The following is an 18,070-nucleotide window of genomic DNA, read 5'->3' as shown; positions in this document are numbered from 1 at the left end:
ATATACAGCCCTTACCTTTAACAACTTCTTGCTATGCCTCTCTTAGAGCACTCTTCTTTGGCCGATGGAATGATAGCATCTCAGGGAATTTCGATGGGACTAATTTGAATGAATTTGAAAAACGTGAATTGACTCCCCTGGGATGCTCGCTTTTCGCAAATAGAAGTAAACCTAACGTCGCTTCTATTAGGCCATCTGATAAACTATCTTTTCCTTTCCAAAATCTAGTTTCTTTTAAGATGGCTCCGATAGGCAATAAGGATGCCATGCCTCCTTCTTATTCTGTGAATCATAGTCCTGATTCAGTTCCCTTCTGTGTACAAAGAAATGGTACTAGGCCAATGGGAGACTTCGAGCCTTGTGTAAATACTGTAAACTTGACTGGGGAAAATAGGCCTTTGTATGTAGGGGGACCCGTTTATTTTGTTTGTGGTAGTTTAGCTTTTCCCTGGTTGCCCAAGGATTGGCAGGGGACTTGTTATTTAGGGATATTGTTACCAGGTGTATTTATAGTCAGTACCTTAGAGGTATCTAAGGCTCGCCCGCGACGGGATAGTAATGGAGATACCCCCGGACAAGTGTTCGGGGATATAGCCAAATCAGTAGTGCCCTTTTGGGGACAAATAGCAAATTCAGAAAACATTAGGGGATTAGCGAGGGTGTTGGAGAAAACGATCAACCGGACCACGGACATACTTTACAATATGACCTTAGAGCAAAAAGCGATAAGATTGGTAGCACTTCAAAATCGAATGGCATTAGATGTCATTTTAGCTGAACGAGGTGGAGTATGTAAATTAGTGGGGTCCGCTTGTTGTGTTTTCGTACCAGATTCTTCGCCAACAATTTTTAAAGCAATTCAGAATTTACACACTCTCAGTTCTGAAGTCCATATCCCTGTAGGAGACTGGAACCTTAGTACTTGGTTTTGGGATTCCTTACGATCTTGGGGGTGGAAGGTGCTTTCTGTCATTTTAGGTATTTTAGGGATTCTGTTAGTTCTTTGTTGTTGTTTTCAATGCCTCCCGAGTATATGTGGAATGATGGGGGGATGTTGTGCTCAGGTAATGAGCGCAATAGGGCATAAGATATACACCCCGAAGACAGCATCTAAAGAGTTCATGTTGCAAGACGTTCTTATGAACAACTTTATGGCTATTGACATTTCGGACAATGATGCGGAACCTATGGATGATGATGCCTTCAGTTATTCTCGAAAGCATTAGGAAATGATGTATTAGCACTTGGCATAGGCCAAAAAGGAGGGTCTGTGGAAATCGATATAATATTGTGACCCCAATCGCATTGTTTGAATGTATGTTGGCCTACGCCAAGTTGTCTAAAGAATACCATGTACATAGGTTCCGCGGCAAGGTCCTGACCTTATTGTATTGTGTAAGCCGCCATCTTGGATCTAGCCGCGATTTTAGGTACTCTTGCAGTGTGGAAGTCACCCTGAATCACAAAATGGAGGCCGAATGACATTTTGAGTAAGACTCCGGCCATGGTGACCTCCGCACACGTGAATAAATAATATGTCCGCAGGCCACTTGTTAGGGTCACGAACTAAGACCTTGTCCTCTCTTTAACCTATGTGTAAATATGTAACTGTATCAGCGGAACTGATCAAATTATGTAAATTGTGTGTTCGACCTGGCTACGAACCCTAGCCACAGTTCAAAGAATGGTTAACTTGCGAGAGGGCTGGCCAATGCAGGACAAAACGTATAAAAACCCAAGCATTCCGATGATCGGTCTCTCCCACTTTCAGTGCGAACCTAACGTTGAAGGTTCTTGTGTTAGTCAGAGGGCCGAATAGCTATTCGTGTGTCAATTGACTTTGGTAACTTTGTAACTTTGAAATAAAGCGCTTTGTATGTCCTTTGTAACCTGTGTTGGTGTGTTTCCTCTCGGGCTTCCCGGCCTCATATCAATTTCTCTGTTTCCACACCTCTACTTGGCCCCTTTGGCCCATCTGGTCTCTACCTGCTCCTCTAACGTTCAGTGTTATGCCGGTGACACTCAGCTTTCCTTCAGGCTCCTCTCCTCTCTCGCTCATTCCTGACTGTCTATCTGTGATTCAGGATTGGTGCGCCTCCAATGATCTCTGCCTTAATGCCAGTAGGATGAAGATCCTTCTCATTGGGACCCTGCCCCTGCTTTCCCTCTCTCACTCTGGCTGGCTGCCTTGGGCCCTCTTGCTTCACCTTCCTGCGAGGCAGAAAACCTTGGTGTCATCTTCGACTCCACTCTCTCTTTCTCAGCTCAGATCTCGTACATCGCCAAGACGTCCCACTACCAGCTCACTTTCCCCCAGAAGCTCATTATCTCCAGAGCCCTGGTTATCTCTAGGATGGATTACTGCAACAGCCTCTTTCTCAATCTGCCTTCCTCTACTATCCACCCTCTTCAAGTAATCCAGAACAGGACTGCGAGACTTACCCTTGGCCTCAAGCCCAGGGATCATATCCCTCCAGCCCTGAAATCTCTCCACTTGCTCCCGGTGGCTGCAAGGATCAAGTTCAAGATCCTTTGCATTGTCCACAAGGCTTTCTGGGGCCGAGGCTTGCACTACATCCAGCGCTCTCTTCCAAAATACCTTCCTTCTCGAGCACATCACTCGGCTACCTCCAACTCTCTAAGGGTTAGACGCTTCTCCAGGCAGAGAGTGGGGGATAGATCTCTCTCCGCTGCAGGTTCCTCCATCTGGAATGGCCTCCCTGCCCCTGTCCAACTTGAGCCGGACGACCTGACGTTGTGGAAGCAGCTGAAAACTTTCCTCTTCTCCTCTGCTTTCTCTTTCTCTCTCCCCTGTTGACCTACCTGACCTACCTATCTGCTGTACCGACTGGTTGCTTGGCTACCCTCAGAGTCTCACTGAGTCCAGGCTCTTTCTTGATCAGTCACCCTTGCACTGCCTCCGGGCCTACTACACACTTAGGGGCTGTAACTGTAACCCTCCAGTCCCTTGTTCTGCTTGCACTACTCAGAACCGCACTGCCCTGGCTGCACTTACTCAGAGCATTACTGCCCTTTCTTCCCCTCCCCTCTTCCTTGCACTCCCCCCTCCCTTTCCCCTTGCACTTCTCATTCTCGCACGATCTGAATGACACAAGGCCTAGTAAAATCGTTTGTCTTGTCCTCCCTCCTCCCACACATCCCCTCTCCCTCCCACCCCCTACCCCAACCTCCAAAATCAGCTCCTTGGCCCTTCATGTCCCTCTTGCTTGTCCCAGAGCTTACGTATGAGGCTCTTTGCCTCACATGTATGTACTGGGATGAGGAAGAGTGGGACTAGAAGTAATGAAGATTACAGGTAGCTAGGTCAGGTATTACCTCCATGTGCCTCATCCTAGTACTTGTGTATGAGGCATAGTGCCTCATACAGAAGTACTGCCTAATACAAAAGTACTGGGACGAGGACAAATAGGGCTAGGAGTAATGAAGAGTACCAATAAATAATCAAGGCATTAAACACAAGTAGTCGCGCAACACTATTGAGTTGACTGGGCTTCAACACTCTACCCCCTGATATTTTGGGCTATGTTGACTCAACCAGGCTCACCTTCAGAGCAGTTGCTGGGCAGAACAGGACACAGATGTTAGACAGCACCTGGGTTTCGCTGTTAACAAGGGCCCAGCAATTACTAACGTAAAGCATTTCATTCGTAGTACATGCATTCAAATGGCACATTCTTTAGGCAATTGAAATTGTGATGTGGGTTTAGTACTTGCATGCTAAGGGAGTAATTGCAAAGGGGAGTAATTGCAAAGTTAGAGAGGGAACAGGAGACCACTCATTCTCACAGCAGTCCATAAGTGGGTGCTTTCAGACTTAAAGGAGAGAGTTGACTGCTTGTTACATTGAAGCTGCACTAGATGAGTCTCATTAAAATGTGTAAAGAAGTTAAATGACCCCACAAAAATAAGTTTGCCCCTCCCCCACCGCCCGTGAAGTTAGCGCGTCTACCAACATTTGAAGGGTTAGCCCCAATAATGTAGCTTTTCTTGCACCCCTGAACACAAGCACACACACCATTCAGCATAAACACACATGCACACCCAGCCATCCATACCTTTAAGTGTGCATTATTTCACTGTACAGGCACACACACACCCAGGCACCCACCCATACATTTAAGTGTTCACCCTTTCACCATACAGGCACACTCAGGCAGCCACCCATACATTTAAGTGTGCACCTCTTTCACGGTACGCACACAAGCACACCCATCCATCTATACATTTATGTGCACCCTTTCACCATACACTCACCCAGGCAGCCACCTATACATTTAAATGTGCACCCTTTCACCATACACCATGCACACGTCATGAAGTTGAGGGGAGCCCTATTACTTCAAAAAGAAATTGATTCTTTTTGAAGTCACTCTGATTTCATTAAGAAATTATTTCAGTTAAGGACCGAACCATAACGGAAATCATTTCTTTTTGAAGGCAGAGTGACTTCAAAAATAAAATATTTATATTTGAAGTCATAGGGCTCCCCTTCACCTCATGACATGGAGGCCCACAGCCTAGGTTTTTCCATGGCATGGGTTGGGGGGAGCCCTCGGACGTCAAAAAGAAAGTTTCTTTTTGTAGTCACTCTGCCGTCATAAAAAAATATTTTCTGTTAAAGAAATGATTTCTTTATGAATGCAGAGTGAATTCAAAAAGAAAAAGAAAAAAAGAAAAATGTTTAAAAAATGTTATTCTTTTCTTTCTCCAAGTGGGGCCCCCTTGTAGAACATGTGCTGGTGTGGCCCCCCCACTGCAGGGGCTGCAGGGGCCCCCGCTACAGCAGTGTCTCTTAGGCTCTTTAGCAGCGTTCACAAAGGCTGGCGGAATGACTCCCTTCCCCAGGCCCTTCCCAGGCTCTTTGTCACAGTTCACAAAGCCTGAGGGAATGACTCCTTTCCACCGGCCCTTTCCACTCTTATTTTGGCTGCGGGTCCCAGACATGTATTGGCAGACCTGGTTTACTTCCTTGCCAGGTACTGCAACTAGGAAGAGTGGTTCTGACCACCTCTCTGTTGCGTTGCGGGTCCAAGATCCTTCTCTCCTCTTTATGACATGTTGGGGATAGACCTGGTTCACTACTCTGCAAGGTACTATTGTGTCTCAAATTACTTAAGGCAGTCTCTAAAGTTATGTATGGGTCCCTGACCCCGGTTTCCAGGCTTCCCTTTCCCTGCTTCCTTCCGCCAACAACCCTTGTACCTTTTGGGTCTCTATTGGGTCTTGTTCGGCGGTTGCAAGCACTACTGTTGCTCTGCTCGGCTTACCATGCACTCTCTCCCTGCTTGCACGACTAATACAGCGGTTCTGCAGGGTTTGGTGCTGGGCAAGTGGTGAGTCTCTCCATGACTACGCTGTCTGACGCGTCTACTCCATCGGGCTTCCGCTCTTCCAGAACTCTTGTCGACCGGGATACTGCAGACCAGGTATGGACACCTCTTCTGCTGTTCTCGCGTCCCGGTCAGCAGCTTCCTCTCTGTTCCACACTGGATATCCTCCAGGATCACAGATCCTCCTGGGAGCTTCTGACTCCTTGCTTGGTTTTTCCTCTTCTATTTTGTATTGGTTTTTGCCAATCTGGGCTTTTGAAACACTAGATTGCTACATAGTGCTTTGAGGATCACTCTCCATACCTCTGTACCTCCTCCTCATCCCAGTATTTCCCTGACAGGTCTCTCTAAGGTGGGCCTGACTTTTCTTTGTCTCCTGTACTGCCGCCACCATGTACCTGACACATGTACATGGGATGGCAAGGTAAAGGAGGGCTAGGTGAGGGGGATTGATGGAAAGTATACTGTGTTCTACCTGGATAGTCGTCCCTAGTCCTATATGGGTGGTCCCTCCCCATGAGATCCTCCCGGTGAGTACCACCCCCAGGGGAACTATTGGGTAGCAGCCTCACCACCCTGACCTCATGGACAGGGGCACCCCTCAGGGAGTAGGGACGACATCCAAGGATTCACCACATAAGACTCTATAAAGAGTCTATTTTAACATAGCTGCAATGTGGATATTCCCTTATTGTGTTGTTGTGAATGAACAAATTGATGAATGCAATAAATGTGTAAGGCATACTCCTGTGGAATTAACTACCTCAGGCTTCGTTAGGGCCCAAATGCAGCAACCCCCTGACAGCGGAAATGTGATATTTCCTGCTAAGCAAACCCACTAGTCTTATTGCACCCTTCTGGGCGATTTGTGGCATCGCCAGAAGGCCTTGGCCTATTTTTGCATAATGAGTGTTGCAGTAATCAAGTACCGAATTGCTAAACGCTCCAACCATGTGTGCTGTGTCGGATTTGGCACTACATTGAAGCATGTGTCTCAACCTGTGAAATTTTGAAGACAGCTTTCACCACTGATGGGTCCTGGCCAGCCCTGGGCATCCCTGCATCCAGTATAAGCCCTGAATTATTTGGGGTAGTCTTACTAGATATGTCATTCGGAAAGAAGGCCTAAAAGTTATCACATGATTGACGTTGCTGGAGCACCCTCGGCAAACGCACAAAAAACCACACATTTACTCGAGTTTAGTTGAAACTAATTACACCACATCCACTCCCCCGAAAAAGTGGAACTGTTGCGTAAAACTCTCACAACAGGTACGATGTCCTTTCATCAACAGCCGTTTTTACGATGGGTGTTTTTCCTCGGAATCTTTGCTGAAAAAACCTTTCTGCTTTTTTTGGGGGGGGGGTGGCCAGTGCTGGTCATTGGGCCGGCTCTTGCTGGATCCAAGATCCGGCCCCAGATGTGTAGCCGGATCTCGGGATCCGATCAGAGTCAGCCGCAAAAACCCATGCTCTGCGCTGGGTTACTTAAAAAAAAAAAGAAGAAAGGGCCCACGACGGTATGAGTAGGGGGCGGCGCAGCCCCTTGACGAGCCCCACGATCTATTCTGCTCTGTTCTCTTTGTGCACAGTTCTCGCACAGGGCAGATTAGATGGTGGGCTCGGAGTCTAATCTGCCCCACAGTGCAAGCGGACTGTGCACACTGCACAGAGCCCTTTTGTTATGTTGTATTCTCCGCTCGGGTGCTTTAACTTTCATTGTACACACATTTTCTTTGTCTCTCTGGTGTTTATTCTTAGTTGGTTATACAACTAAGAACAAACACCAGAGAGACATGGAGCCAGCACACATTCAAATTGTTCTCTAAGAAATGCAGTGCATCAGATACGTTATATATTATGTAATGTGCTGCATATCTTAGATCCCAGATTTTAATGTGTGCTGACTCCGGTGACCCTGTGTAATTTGTCTTGTTTAGGTTCGTGCGTGGAGTGAAAGTGTGGTTTGTGAGTAATGCTGTGGGCAAATGTTTCTGCATACTGGCTGCCAGGGTCGGACTGGGGCATAAAATACTCGGCTCCAATGCAAAAGTGGGCCAGAGTTGCACATGGCTATTCATTCCTTTTGTGCCCAAATGTTTGATATTGCTATTTTAAACTATTATTTTGGACATTTCCTTTGATCAGAGGTCAACTTCCAGCTCTGGCCCCCTCAAAACCCTGCCTCCTCGGACACTGCCTTCCCACCCCCTGAAACTCCACCTCCACCCCATCCCTTGTGGGACCCCCACCAGATTTTTTCCATTTCCACCACTGGGGGTGGCAAAGGGCATATAAAGGGTGGGGGGGCAGGAATAAAACACAGGTAGATGACAGGGGCTGGGGTACCCCGCAAAAATAATGTGACAAAAAAATTCAAAAAGATTTTCTGCAACAATTCAACGAAAAAACACCTGTCGTAAAAACGGGTGATGAAATGACATAGAACCGAACAACATGCCACAATGAAACGAGTGGGCATTTATAGATGTTAAATCGGATGGGAGAAGTGGGGAATCCTGAAACACCCCACCAGTAAAGGTGTGCCGAGACCAGATGAGGCTCCATAATTGACCCACTGTTTAACCACTGACGCCCTGTGATCCAGAAATTATGTAAACTCTTTGAGAGTGTCCAAGCCAACATCCCGACAAACATTCTGACAAGCAAGACCGTATGATGGAAAAATCAGTTGTATTGAAAGCAAAGGCTGAGTTGAGCAACTTCTATATTCTGGCAACATCTAAAGCAGCCAGAGCCAATAGATTGTCCTGGATCTCTTACAGGGCACCCCATGCCATGCCAAGGCATGAACCTTGATTGGAAGGGGCGAAGGAGTTTAAAATCCACCAAGAGACATGACGCTGTCTCACATCCTCACTCCCCAACATTTTAGATAAGGGAAAGAGAACAGTAATAGGGTGGTAGGTATTGTGAATATCAGAGTCTTTTGAGGGATTTTTCAAGACTGGTCTTCTTAATCCCATTTCAAAAGCCCTGGGAAGGACCTCCGCCCGCAGTGAGCCATCGGTGTTGCTCGGCACAATGGGTCCATGTGCACTGCATAGACCTTTCGTGTCCACTCAGGGACAGAACCATCCTTTGACTGCAGAGCCTAACCAACAGCGGCCTCTTGAATGAATGGAAAGTGCTAGGAAACATCATCAAAGTTCACACCATGGGGTGATGCATTCGGGTGTGCATCAGGCTTAACGTGCACACAGAGTCCCTCCCTTGCTTTCTGACCTTTCTGAGCAAATTATCAGCCAGCTCTTGAAAAAGCTGCGAGGAAGCAAATGGGTCAGGTTCTAAAAACTTGAAGGAAGAAGTTTAGGAATAATTTACGTCGACGTTTGCTGCCGTCTGCGACTTCTTTTGCTGTCTAAATGGCTTGAGGGTATAGCTTTACAGTGGCTCTTAATATGTTTTTACAGTGGGCATCATAGATTTTTCTCCATGTTCGCTCGCCTGCCTGCACTTCTGTTTTAGCAGTTTGAGTGTATAGCATGGTGCTGAGTGGGACTGACACTGGCTCATTGGAGCATCCTTCTTAATTGTTATATTGACTACACCAGTGAGGAGGTCAAGCTGAAGATTACAACACACCGTGGGCCACGCTAGGTTCCAAAAGTGGCCAGCAATCATGAACAATCTGGCATCCAGGTGTTCCGTTTCACATTTGATTAGAGTGGAAAGGTTGTCGACACACGTTAGGAAGTAGGATCTGAAACACGAAACAGCCCTAACGCAAGGTCGGGCTCGCTTGAGAAGAAATCTGACTATTTGGTTGGTGGCAAAAAGCAGGCCACTTGTATGACCTCCCGTGTGGGTGAGGCCTTGAGTGTTTTGCACTTGATAAGGAGCATAACACAAGTCAAGAAGGCTGGAGACTATTTGGTCTCGCCCAGCGTCAGTGCTAACATCAAAGTCTCCTACCGAAATGTAGTGTTTGCTGCTCAGACAGTTTTCCGGGCCAGACTCATTCAAGGTTGTTAGGCACTTAGAATTTCGTCCATGGGGGGCTGTGGGATAGCAACATGTCAATCCTGCATTCACTGCACGCGGTGACCTCAGTCGCTAGACATTCACATAACGACGGTGAAAGTGCATTATTTACTGTGGTCTTAAGTGAAGCAGGGTGTATGAAAGAATCCCACCTCATCGCTGATTGGTCTGACCAAACCTCACAATTCTGAAGCCATTGGGAATCGTGTCCTCTAAAATGTTATCCGAAGCCACAGCTGATGCTATTGTCTACCATGGAACTTCTCTGCGCACTGCAACCCTCTTGGGAGCACAGCCTTAACTACTCTGTCAAAGCTACACTTTGGAGAGTCAGACTACATACCTAGAAGCCCTGCAACTGAGGCGTGAATAGGTCTTCCTCGCCCCTAAACATTGGGTGTAAGAAAATCCTTCTAATAATTACCCCACCCCCTCCAAGAGCAAGCAAAGCAGAGAAGACTTGCCACCCTATAAAGGGTGAAGAAAAGGGAACAAAAGAAGAAAGGAACATTGTTGCAGGGACAATTTATAAAGCATTGCCAAAGCCAATATGTCTGGCCTGTATTCTATAGGCCAGAGTCACACTACCAGCTGCACCTCCTCAGGGGTATTATTCCCTCCCTCTCCTTCCCCCAGATGCTCACTGTCTCCAGAGCTTTGGTTCCTTCTAGGCTGGACTACTGCACCAGCCTCTTTCTAAATCTGCCTGTTTCTACTCTCAGCCCTCTGCAACTCATCCAAAACAGGACTGCAAGGCTTATCCTTGGCCTCAAGCCAAGGGATTGTATCTCTCAGGACTGAAATCTCTCCATTGGCTCCCAGTCGCAGTGAGGATTAAGTTCAAAATCCTCTGCATGGTCCACAAGGCCTTCTGGGATCTGGGGCCTCAATACCTTCAACTCTCTCTTCCTAAATATCTTCCACCTCAAGCTCTTCGCTCATCCGCCTCCAACTCCCTCAGGGTCAGTCGCTTCTCCAAGCAACAAGTTGGTGGTAGATCTCTTTCTTCGGCTGGGGTCTCCCTCTGGAACAGCCTCTTTGCCTCCCTGAAACTTGAGGAGAATCATCTTCGGTTCTGGAAGCACCTCAAAACCTTTCTCTTTGCTTCTGCTTTTTCTCCTCCTCTCCCCTGCTGACTTCCTGGCTGAATCTGAACTGTTTACCTGACCACCTTCTGATCTCGGGCCCAGGTCTCCTCCCCCGCCAGTCGCACACCTGCACTGCCTTCCTGGCAACCCCCGCACTTGGGGACTGTTTCTGTATCCCTACAGTCCCACTACCAGCACTTGACACCTGTTGTCTGCACTTGCCACCTGCTGGCCGTACTTTTACTCATTGTTTATTTATTCTATTATCCATGTACTGCACTGTCCATCCCCCTACCCATGTACTTGTGCGGTTTGAATGACACCTGGCCTAGTAAGATCGCTGTCTGTCTTCCCTCTGTTCCCCCTCCCTTGCATCGTCACGGCTCGAAACACTTGTATATAGGCGCGTTATAAATGCCTCATCATATCATATCATGGAGAGTCGATAGGTGTGCGCTTTTGAATGTCTTTTGGAGTGTCAGTGCGTGGATTTTTCGGTGCATGATTTAGACATGAGTGGATGTATGTATTGGTCGAGCGCTTTATGAATGTGGACTCAGTGCTGCAGCGTGCAAACGGAACTATATTCTCACATTGTGCTCTCTGTGGGCAACCTCTTACATGCCAGAAGCAAGGATAACATGCCTAGGGCCCAAATGCATTGAATGTCCAGATACTCCCGCCATACATTATCCCAGATGTAGGGCAATATAAGGAAGGTCGTCCCCTAGCTACTTACACATGTAGGGTGATTTCATGATATCACCTGGTATTCACGCTTTATGCCAGGTATTTCCATCAGATGCCCATGTCAAGCACCACACACCAAGTACTGCCATTTTATGTACAGGTACTCTCTCCCTATACTGATATTTCTTTTCTGGTACTGATACTCCACTCACATGCCCAGGAATTCATGTTATTCCCAGGAAGTCCCCTCATCTAGCAGACATTGCCATGAAATGCCCATGTATACAGATGTACCCACTCTCTCCCACACATGTGAATGCGCACACACACACATGAGGGCGTGCACGCACGCACGCTCGTATATATACACACACACACACACACACACGCAGAAATGCACGCATATAGCATACATTAGCGGGTACTCAAACATGCCCACACACCCACAATGTATTCACACTCACATAGGCCACTACATATCCACAAGCAGATATGTAGCCACACACAGACATACACACGCAGGCTCAAAACAACATCTGAACGTTTTTCTTTCCATGGCACAATATCTAAATACCCATGATTCGCAGACAGAATGCTCTGGCCAATAAATGCATACCCACAGTTCATTGTGGAATCAGACATGCCCCGGTTGTGTTCTCGGAAGAATAAACACATTTTTGTTTTTCTTATCGCCTCATGTGTTTATTGGAATTTGTAGTTAATTGTGTATCCTTAAATATTAAGTAAGCTTTGCATCATATTCACTGCTCATTATGTCTTTATATTCATGATAACAAGTATAGTTGGGTAGTATTCTGCCGCAATACGGCCACGCGGAATTACTGTTACCGCCATTTGGTCCTGGGGAATTACTGCCATATCACAAATGGTGTAAATCCCCATTTTTTGGAGTCCATAGGGCTCCATGGGGATTTTGGCAGAATTACCACCAGCGGTAATTCTGCAGATTTTTTGGCAGTCCTTGCTGGAGGAAAATCCTGCACCTCACCATCACACCTGTAGTACAGCAGTGCGGTAAAATGGCAGTAACGGAATTACAGCCATATTACGACATTTTATACTGCACCGCCATACTTGTAATGAGGCCCGTAGTACTGAGGAGGAGGGATTGCAAGTAAGGAATTAACATGAATGCATCTTTCTCATTGTGATCTCTTCTGAGGACATCTGTCGCCTGCCAACAGAACTGCGACCCAAAAACTCTTGTTTGAGGAGCTGTCGGGAGTCAGGTCATAAAACTTCCTCAGGAGAGAGTCAAAGTTGGTGTAAGTGGCTTCACAGAAACACTGGTAAATGTCTGGAGCCAACTCCCAGCACGAGCATGCGGTAGCGGCAAATTCTGGAGCAGAATTTGAGAACTCTTGGGGCAGTGGAGTAACTTTGCTGAAAATGTTGGGGGGGACATGACATCTAAACGAAAGGGGCCCTATACCAAATGAGTGGGGCAGAATGGTCTGCCACTAAAGTTGGGGGGACAAACACCCTTGTCCCCCCCTAAAATTACGCCCATACTTGGGGCAGACCCCGCCTAGTAATCAAAATGGAAGAGTAAAGAATGAGCTGGAGACAAAGTCCAGGTCATTAAATGAGGCAGGGAACTTGTCAGGTCAGATGGGCCTGTGAAGCTCATCCTCTATCAGCCTGGTTAAAAGCAGCCACGTTTTGATGCCTTCTATTGAGCTTATATACCACGACGGTCCAACTGGATATAATGTATGCGCTCTCCCCGCTTTCTCTCCACTGATATATGCTGCAGTTCATTCAGCTACTGATCCTTTCCAACAGTGAAACGTTCCAATCTATTTTATTCAATGAGGGGATATTGCAATACTATTAATGGAAACGTGAAGTGCATTGGGGGTTTTCCATTGGAAAGAAGTACACTATATTTTGTATAATTTGTATTTCTATTTATTTTATTTGCATTGCGCACCTGGCCCGCAGGCATAAGTCCGAATGAATTAAAAAGATGGACACTGTTACATTGTAGCAGAGGCTCAGCAGATGAACTGAAGCATATTTCAGTGGAGAGAATGAGAAGAAAGACCAGGGACGTCATTTCACCAAAATGCCAGGGGTAGCGGAAGTGACATCACACGACCCTTGACCCCCTGGTGACATCACAGGAAGTGATGTAATTTGATCCCACCCCGAAGTGATATCGCGGGATGCGATGGAACGCGACCTTTCACCCATTGACAAAACAGGAAGTGCTATCGCATAGCATTGTACACTACAAAAAATATGGTTACGATATCACTATAATGTGATGTACATTTCATACAAGAATGGATCGCCATATGTATCGTTAAGATCAGTGTGTATAGGTCCATATTACCAAATTACTGTGAATGCAAGCACCATGACCAAATGATGATGTGTTGTTATATAGCACTTACGCTTAAGAACAGACTAAATCGGTGACTCACCGCCTGAAGTGTGCCTGAAATAAACCTTTAATGAGTATCAATTATTGTATAGAATTCCAGAAAGACTTTATTTGGTATTCCTAATCTTTCTTATTTAGGGTCAGTGCTGAAAGCGTTAGACTTGTGTCAATCCTTTTCTTCTTTTTCTTCTTTTTTTTAAGGTGCTTTAACAAGAAAGCCAGCCACTCCAAAACTAAAGAGCCACATGGTGCTGGCCACAGCCCATGAGTTTGCATTGCAAAAAAAAAAAAGTTTGTAAATTTATTTTAAAAAAAAAATCATTTTTTTTTCTTTTTTTTTTCTAGAGGTCGCAAGGGTGACCACAGAGGTCGCAAGGGAGACCTCAGAGGTCGCAGTTGCGACCTCTGGCGACCCCCAAATGACGTCCCTGAGAAAGACTACACATTATAGCCAGGAATGCCAGCCAAACATTTCCTGACTACTGACAGCCGTATTTCACTGGCCAGAGCCCATGTAAAGACTGCATTATTGTAACGCCTTGTATGCCGGCTCCAAGATGCAAAACATCAAAAAACTCCAAGTACTTCAAAATAATGCCTTGCGGGCGGCTCTCAGCATTCCAAAAACCTCCCACATCTCTCACTTTAGACAAGATGCGCACTGGCCACCTATACAGGAGTGTATTCAATTGAAAACTCTCCCACTCACAAACGTTTAAACAAAACTGCACCTACCTATATCGCTGACAAATGAGCTAGATCCCAGACTAACAGGCACACTCGATCAGCCAATCAGAACCTGCTAGCCACACCCAGATTTAACCTACACAAAGCAGGTGGAAGCGGTTTCCCCACGCTAGCGGCAAAACATTGGAATGCCCTACCACCTTATCTCAGATCTGAAAAATCATTCTGGAAATTCCGCAAACAATTGAAGCCTCACTTTTTCACAAAGGCCCTTGACACCAACCTATGTAATCATGCTATGTAACCCAATGAATACTCTCCACATATGTATACCTGTACTTGTAACAAATAATGTAACCAACACAAAGACTGTAATGTAATGTAAAGTACCACTTAGCAATGATCCTTTCTGTGTAACTTGTGTACTACTATGTTAGTTAAGCGCCTAGATGCCTATGGGTTAGCTGCGCTTTATAAATGCAAAAATAAATAAAGCAGCGCTCTGTGCCTCACTCACTGCGATAACAATATCACCTGTTCCAGGCAGTGGAAAGCGCTCTGCTTGGCGTATCGTTGGCTTGCTAAAATGGCGGCCTTTGAATCCCCCGTGAGCCCTGGGCCCTGTGATGACCTGTTTCCACCTGCACCGATGGCGGATTGGACGCCTCTACAACTGAAAGAGCCTATCGGAGGGCGGCGGCTGGAGAAGCTGCCTCCCCCTCCAAAGCCCACACCTAACGGCCAACATTCCTGTCTGGACCTGTCGTGGTACGTACAGTGCTCTGGAGCAAAATTCCCCTCTTCTCAGACGTGCTTACAACTACCATGCCTTCGTGACTCTGACAGCCTACAACGGAATCCACGACCAATGCTGCTTTAACCACGGTGCAATCGTCCACATTGGGGAGGTAAGGGGATTAGAACCCCTGTCTCATTCTCCCTGCACTACTATTATGCCTCCCCTCTACCACTGTGTCACTTCTATTGGCTAGCCTCCTTGCCCTTTCAAATCAGCTCTGGTCCCTCGTCATATTCCCCCATTCGCTGCTAACTGAATCACTTATTTTATCTGCGCCGTATGCACCAAAAGCAGACCGCACTTACCTACTTCAGCCTGACTTTTTGATTAACCACCTGCCCATTCCTAGCAGGTCCCTACTCCACTTGCTGCGACAGGTGCCTAATCTGCACCATCTGTGCCTCATTTTGTTCCCTCCAAAAGCTGTCCTCTCTCAGACTCCTTAGTACCTACTAACTCTCCTATCACTGCAACTATTTACTCCTTACGACCCAAGTGTTTACGCTGGGGTGGCCCTAAGCCTTGCTCATTACTATCCTCACGCATTGGTACCTATTCCCTAACTTCATAACAACTATCGCACTTGAAGCACTTCACTTTACACCAATGCGGCCGATGTTGCCCCCTTCTTCATGGGGTGAGGCTTTTCCGGTATGTGCAAACCTATTGCTATACTGCTTGCAATTGGCCCGTAACCTACCAATCATGACTCGTGCAGCCCTCTGCTGCGTGTGCAACTACTTGAAACTCACCTATAACGACTTTTGCAGCCTGGTGCCGGTCATGCAGCTACATGTGCCTCACCTATTATGATATATGATAGTTTATTAATATAGCACCTATACACAATGTGTTTCAAAGTGCTTCAAGGCAAGGGAGGGAACAAGCGAAAATACAATGACATTCCTATAGGCCATGATGAGTAAGGATGTGAAATTAAGTATCGTACTCGGCCTGAAGACATTTCAGATAGTGCAAGAGCTAAGACACAGATAAGGAAGGGAGGGGGAGAGTGGGAAGGAAATGGAAACAGACAGGCGACTACCGTACTAGGCCTGATGACATTTCTGGTAGAGCCGGAGAAAAATAAGAGGTGAGGGAGAGGGGTGCTTAAAGGGTGGGGAGGAACAAAACAAGCGACTATCGTACTCGTCCTGACGACATTTCAGATAGTGCAAGAGCTAAGACACAGATAAGGAAGGGAGGGGGAGAGTGGGAAGGAAATGGAAACAGACAGGCAACTACCGTACTAGGCCTGACGACATTTCAGATAGTGCTGGAGGGGGGGGTAGGGAGGAAAAAAAACAGTAATGGGAGGGTGGAGGAAACAGACAAGGTTGCTATCATATTAGGTCCAGGGACAATTCTGATAGAGTAAGTCATAGCTTATGACTTGTGTGGCCTTGTGCTGCGTTCACAACAACGTGTAACTCACCTATAAGGACTTTTGCAGCCTGGTGCCGCTCATGCAGCTACATGTACCTCGTCCATTATGACTTGTGTAGCATTCTGCTGCGTGTGCAACTACTTGTAACTCACCCATAAGGACGTTTGCAGCCTGGTGCTGCTCATGCAACTGCATGTACCTCACTTATTATGACTTATGTAGCCTTCTGCTGCGTTCACAACAACGTGTAACTCACCTATAAGGACTTTTGCAGCCTGGTGCCGCTCATGCAGCTACATGTACCTCGTCCATTATGACTTGTGTAGCATTCTGCTGCGTGTGCAACTACTTGTAACTCACCCATAAGGACGTTTGCAGCCTGGTGCTGTTAATGCAACTACATGTACCTCACTTATTATGACTTATGTAGCCTTCTGCTGCGTGTGCAACTACTTGTAACTCACCCATAAGGACTTTTGCAGCCTGGTGCTGCTCATGCAACTGCCTTTTACTTATCAAATCTTGTAACGCCACACTCATTGTAACTAGCGCCCAGATGCCTCAGAGCTTGACGCGCTGCTATAAATGCAAAAGTAAAATAATAATAAAATGCATGAGTTTTCAAGTCACGTAGGCTTCTTCATCGGATGGTGCAGAGCGGAATGACTGGTAGAGAAAAACCACACAGGACAGTTCATTCTAAAAGCGAAAAAAAGAGCATTTTACAAATCTTTGGCTGAAGGAATAGTAGGCATGGAACGCAGGTCCGGAATTTCCTGTGTATCTAAAACACCATAAAACGGATGTAGTGGTCAATAGCAGAGGGGGGGGGGGGGAGCTGGGGGTACAAAGACAAGAACTTGGAACTGACATTATTCTCAGGTGGATTGCTTTACCTGTAACATTGTTTGATCAACAGGACATGGACGGTGCCACCCAAGGCACACAAGCGGAAGTTGGGTACACTATGGCAGAATTAATAAAATTAATAGACTGAATAGGCAAGGAGGGAGGGGGGTGGGGAGTTAAATAGGGAACCGTTTGAAGCAATGGTGAATCACATGATTATGGCACTGTTGTTTTTGGTTATTGTTGGGTGTGGTAATGGAACATTTATTAAAACTATTTTTTTTTAAAACCGCATGTAAGCAAGGAGCACACATAAAAGTGTGAAAACAGTTCCCATTTAAGAAAACAAATCTTATTCCAATGAAACTGCATCCCAGGTTTCCAAACACAGTATAAAGGTGTGGTGTGTAGCTCCATGTAGTGTTAGGTGGTGTCTAGTCAAATGGTCGACAGACACATGGTCAACACAATTTGGTCTACAAGACAAATGATCAAATTTTTTTTATTTCTATATATATTTTTTAGGTTTTCGTTTAGGGAAAAAGGGGGTTTTTAGCAAAAAAAAAAAGGGGGTAGGGGTGACCCCCCAAAAAAAGAAAATGTGAAAAAACTTAAAAAAATAAAGATGCAATCATTTGGCCTGTCGACCTTTTGGTGTCGACCATTTGTCCTGTCGACCATTTAGATTCAACCAATTGACCTACAACCGTGTTAGGTCAGTGGGCCTCAGTATGAATATGGTGGTACGGGCAAAAAGTATGGAAACGGAATTCCCCCCACTTTTACTGCTCCAGCGAAATAGAG

The 18,070-nt window shown here is 46.3% G+C and overlaps 1 long non-coding RNA gene across 1 annotated transcript in view; it reads right to left on the bottom strand.

Moving 5' to 3' along the window:
- The window catches only part of LOC138570457 (uncharacterized), a 57,577-nt gene extending 42,756 nt beyond the window's left edge, over positions 1-14,821 (bottom strand). Inside the window, exon 1 of the long non-coding RNA XR_011303549.1 lies at positions 14,749-14,821. This is a non-coding gene — a long non-coding RNA (uncharacterized lncRNA). The remainder of the gene's footprint in view (positions 1-14,748) is intronic.
- Positions 14,822-18,070: the final 3,249 nt, after the last annotated feature.

Source organism: Ambystoma mexicanum, chromosome 1p (assembly GCF_040938575.1).
Source record: "Ambystoma mexicanum isolate Mex_15411 chromosome 1p, UKY_AmexF1_1, whole genome shotgun sequence".
Taxonomy (NCBI): domain Eukaryota; kingdom Metazoa; phylum Chordata; class Amphibia; order Caudata; family Ambystomatidae; genus Ambystoma; species Ambystoma mexicanum.
This window is presented reverse-complemented; position numbering and strand designations above follow the sequence as displayed.